General features: G+C 37.8%; 1 non-coding gene across 1 annotated transcript; it reads left to right on the forward strand.

The window, feature by feature from the left end:
- Positions 1-1064: 1064 nt before the first annotated feature.
- LOC141698995 (small nucleolar RNA R71) lies at positions 1065-1170 on the forward strand. The gene has a single exon (XR_012565488.1). It is a non-coding gene; the product is annotated as a small nucleolar RNA R71 (small nucleolar RNA).
- The last annotated feature ends 4458 nt before the right edge of the window (positions 1171-5628 follow it).

Raw genomic sequence — 5628 nt, forward strand, 5'->3', positions numbered from 1 at the left:
TTGAAAACCTCCAAGAACTTAGCAAATTGCTTATCAAACTTCTGCTTTTGAAGTCTTTTAGGATATGGTGGAGGTGGGTAGACCTGTTTATCCCCTTTTATTACCCTCGAGAGGATTGCTTTCAACAGCTTTCTTCTTCGGTTTCACCTCAGCATGCTAACACACTACTTTCTCGCTACAATCTCCTTTTCTGGAATTGGCAAAGGTGCAGATGCACATGTATTCTGAACAGAATCTTCAGAATCTTCATCTTCCTGAATTTGGGGGCTCGTGACCTTTACAGACCTCAATATGATTGCCTTCAATTGCTCTTTGACTTCCCTCTTGCCTGGATTAGCTTCTGTATCACTAGGAAGAGTTCCTGGTTGTCGGTTCAACAAAGCATTGGAAATTTGCCCTATTTGATTCTCAAGAGTCTTCATAGAAACCGCTTGGCTTTTACACATAAGCCTCAACTCCTCCAATTCAGATTTTTCATTAGTAGATTGACCGGCACTTACATGCGGCTGCTGTTGAAGTTGGAGTTGTTGTCTTGGTGCATATTGTTGTTGAAAACCAGGAGGGTTCAATTGCTTGGCTCTAAACTGCTCATAAGGTTATTGTACCCCATTCTGATTGGTGCCCAACTGAAGTTAGGATGATTGCGGTTATTAAGATGATAAGTGGTAGGAACTGGTTGCTGCGACCTCTGAAAGTTGCTCACAAACTAAGCTGATTCACTAGATTTAGCACACTGCTCCGTCTCGTGCGCACCAGCATAAAGCTCACAGACACTAATGATTTGATTAACTCCAAAATTAGGCAAAGAATCCACTATCATCCTTAACGCCTTTAGCTGAGCAGCTATAGCAGTAGCTGTATCCACCTCCAAAATTCCTGCTATCTTGCCTTGAGGTAGTCTCTGAGTTGGGTTCTGATATTCATTAGCATCCATCAATTCAATTAGCTGATAAGCTTCATCGTAGCTCTTAGCCCATAAGGCTTCACCTGATGCTGCATCAAGCATAGGTCTCCACTGTGCTCCCAACCCATTATAAAAGCAATTGATAATCATCCAATCAGGCATGCCATAATGAGGATACTTCCTAAGCATCTACTTGTAACGCTCCCAAGCTTCACATAAAGATTCTAAGATTGTTGCGCAAATTGAGTAAGACTGTTCCTGATTGCAGCTGTCTTCGTCATAGGGAAGAATTTAGTAAGAAACTTCTGAGTAAGATCCTCCCAAGTAGTGATAGAACCTGGTGGTAGAGAATGCAACCAGCACTTAGCTTTATCCCTCAGAGAGAATGGGAAAAGCCTCAGCTTCACAGCATCTTCGGAAACATTGTTGAACTTGAAAGTGTCGCAGATCTTGATGAAATCTCTAATGTGCATGTTGGGATGTTTCATTGGAGAACCCCCGAACTGGACTGAATTCTGCACCATCTGAATCGTGCTAGACTTGATTTCAAAGGTATTAGCCGTGATGGTTGGTCTGACAATGCTAGACTGAATGTCATTAATCTTTGTTTGAGAATAATCCATCAAAGCCTTCGGATTTGCTGTTGGTTCTCCCATTGTAATAATCGCTTCTTCTTCAACTTTCTCCACTTCTTCAAAAACTTCTTCTACTACTTCAACTTCTTCCAGTATTTCCTTATGAGATTGAGAACATGTTCGCATACACGCTCTCTAGAGAACCTGAAACACAAACAAAGTAAACAAGTAAGTAAAATATCTGAGTCAGTGAACTTTAACGACCACTGATGTCAAGCACATAAACTAAATTTAACACCGATTTCCCCGGCAACGGCGCCAAAAACTTGTTCGCACTAAAACACACGCGAAAATACATGCAAGTGCACGTGATCACAAGCAGTATAAGATATAAGTCAATTTCGTTCCCACAGGGACTGGTTTAGGTTAAGTTCAGATTATGCACATATGCAACAATGTATGGTTATCGTTCAATGCTAAGACAAACAATAAATTAAGTTTTGATTTAACTAAGAGATTCTACTAAATAACATTAACTAAGAGACTTAAGATTGAATTACTTATCTGAGAATAAACATGGGATTCTAACTTTATTAAATATTTCATTCAAAGTTTATGTCTTTAACCCTAACATGTGATGGTGATGACAACTAATCAGATAACACGAAATTAGTATACACTAACTTTCGTTATACGTATACCCTACTATCAAACATCCATAATTAAGATAGAAGTTGAATATACACCAATTATGCTTAGTCCCTATATGTCTATAAAAATTGAACACATAATGGTTTAAGAATAAGTTATCTATCATGATTATATAGGGCGAATAATATGGTTAAAATTACCCACGAATCATGCATGTCAATTCATACATAAACCTATGCTAGCATGGCAAGTTCTAAACCTCTATATTCACTATCGCTTCAATAGAGTTTAACAAACAATCTTAAATGTTAGTTACGCATCAAAGACGAATAAGTACAACCAGACTAGGAAATCATAAATCACCACACACAAAGGATTATAAAATAATTAACTATTGAAATCCATAGATAAATCCGTTAAAAACCCATGACAACGATTAGTTCCAATGAAAACATGATAATAAACAATATAAGAGTATTAAGGTTCAAAGATAAATCAAAAAAAGCATCAAAGTATTAACTATATTGAAGAATATAAAAGTCTTCTTCTCCGTACCAGTCTTGTGCTCTCTAGGTCTTCGTTTGCTCTCCCTTGGCTCCCTTCTTATTAAAAATGTCTTATTTTTTGTTATATAGGCTTCTGGACGTCTTGACCTTTCCAATTCTCAAAAATAAACTCAAATCAGGATTCTGGGACAGGAGGCTGGCGCGGGCGCGCGAGACACGGCGCGGGATTGCTTCACTGCGGCTTGGGCGCGCGGGATAGTGACGCGGGTGCGGTTTCTGCCTCTTTGACTGCATTTTCTTCTTTTGGCCATAACTTGAGTTCCATTTGTCAGAATTTGACGATCCAATAGTTCACGCAAAGCTATCGAGATGTTCTTCAATATGAGAATGGTCTTGACTTCAGAATATGACTTCCTTTCAGCATATTTCCTGGAAAAGATCATTTTTTCATCCAGCTAATGCTTGTAATACAAAGACACAAAAACACATTAAAAATACCAATAACTTGAGTCCAAAACACCAACTTAAGCTTGTAATGAAACATTCCAAGTAGATATAAAATCCACTTATCAAGAGTTTCTCCACTTCTTGCTTGATGGTTTCCTGCCTTTCAGGGGAAAAAATCATTTTCTTCTGCTTCACGGTCTTCCGATTAGGATCCACGTTCAACTTATGGGTTATCAACTCTAGGTCTATGCCTGGCATATCCGCCGCCGTCCATGAAAACACATCATTATTCTCTTACAAAAACCTTATTAATTTTCCCCCAAGGAGCTCCCACGACGATGTTTCAATGAAAGTTACTTTTTCGGGATCCTCGGGAGCCAAAGGAACTGGGATCAAGTCTTTCGCTGGTTTTCCTCATTTCTTATTATTTTCACGGATATCTAGATCCTCAATAGGCAAGACCTGCCCCTACTCCATCTGCCCTTAGTGAGGCTACATAACAGCTTCTGGACATCTTATGGTCTCCCCTTTCTTCTCCATCTCTAGTTCAAAATTTGATCACAAAATATGGCACCCCAAAACCGGGGTCAGGAGTCTCGGAAGCCACGCCATCTAAACTCACACAACTCATACTATAATATATAAATACTCACACTTCACGACCCCACACTTATCACACACACACACTTACAGGTTATTGTCTTGGAAACGTACCATCATCACTAGAGTAATATTATTACAAACCAAATATAATTAGTCTTACCGGGGAGTGACCTTTAGGTAAGGTTAGTCCGCAGGCCAAATATATGTTTCTTGTTTCTTATCTTACATAAATCATACTTATAAATAAGCCAAACTATAAACAACTGAAAACTAATCCAGCTTATTCTGACTACCTGTGGTACAGCACCAAACAATCTACGGAACAGCTGGCCATTTCCTACCCGTTTCCTGGTTGTGGTTCTCATGGCAGGCATCTTGATTCACTGTTGTGTTGTGTCAATTTAAGAAAACAAGTGTGAGCTATAACGCCCAGCATAATAATGTACAGTATGGAAACGACTGTATGATAACATCATATATGATATTTATGCTTTATTCGAAAATAGTTTTCCTTGGTGATACACACCTTTTTATGAAAACAATTCATTAAGGGGGGTTTAATAACCTGCGAATACCTTAATAGTAATCCCAGCACCTAGGCTTGGGTTACAGTATTGCATCACAATTCCAATTGGAAGGGTTTGGACATTCACTGGATCCACCGCATACGATGATCTGTCGTACTGCGATAAAGTAACCTTTTCTACTAGTAGAAGGACGAAATCATCATCTCTCATGTATCACCCTTGTCACATTCGGGCTACGTGTCCCATTTTCGGGTATACACATATTTCACAAGTTCCTGAGTACACTGAGTACCTTCGCCTGCGGTACCTTTGGTAGTCCATCTAGCACACATAGTACCAGAGTCTACCCCTCCCTTGTCCTTTAAAATAATCCTATCAATCTCGAGAACTCGAACCACCTTGAAGTTCCCCAAGCGTTTTGCTTGTTGATAGAAATAGCTTATCTCTCTCAGATATAAGTATATATATATGTATATACGTACTTCCGAGAATTTCGGAGGAAGTACTAAGGATGTGAGTTGACCGTTGTCAACAGATAATCAATATGGGGGAAAAGTTTCTCCTTGAAACTATATTCAACATATTAAATATGTCGGGATAATATTCACCGACGATCTGAAATTATTCGAATGATATTCTGAAATCAGAAAGTATATTTTAAATCAGGATCTATGATTTTTAAATCAATAATAAACCCTTTTAAGAATAATAATTAATTAAATAATAATTGATAATAATCAAACCTCGAATGAGTTTACTCTCTAAAAGATTTATTTAAAATAATCTTCCTCAACTAGTTTGTGTCTATATGATTAAATAATCTATAATGATTAATCGGGTTTGAAATAAATCAACGTTGGAGTATATTACTCCCATAATAAAGGAATACGTATATAATATTTATTATCCGAATAATAAAATATAGTTGAGGGAATATGCTTGTTGGAAAATCGTTTTAATAAAAGTTCGAGGTGTTTTAATGTTTCATAATTGGACGATGAGTCCCTTTAAAACGTACTACTATGGACTTATAACCGTCCCATAATATGTCCGGAATGATTCCCGGGTTTTATCTTAAATCACGACCGACTCTCGGTCTTATATAATACGTCATGCTTAAAGCAAAATAACATTTCACGATATATACTTATCGTACAATATCGCTACATTATGCGAAAATTCAACTACATATCATGTCAAACATGGTATTTATGCGATGATAGTAAAACAATTCTTTCACAACACAACAATAAAAATGGAGTTGGGTTTGTAAACTTGCCTGGGTATCTCGAGGTGGAGGATGCTCTAGGTTCCGCTCAGAAATCTATAACCATAAACAAATTTCATTTCGTTAGGTTCCGTTCTAATTTATGGCAACTCGCACTTATGCGCTACTTATTATGCACCCTCTCAAC

The sequence above is a fragment of the Apium graveolens genome, chromosome 11 (genome assembly GCF_009905375.1).
Source record: "Apium graveolens cultivar Ventura chromosome 11, ASM990537v1, whole genome shotgun sequence".
NCBI classification, from domain to species: Eukaryota; Viridiplantae; Streptophyta; class Magnoliopsida; order Apiales; family Apiaceae; genus Apium; species Apium graveolens.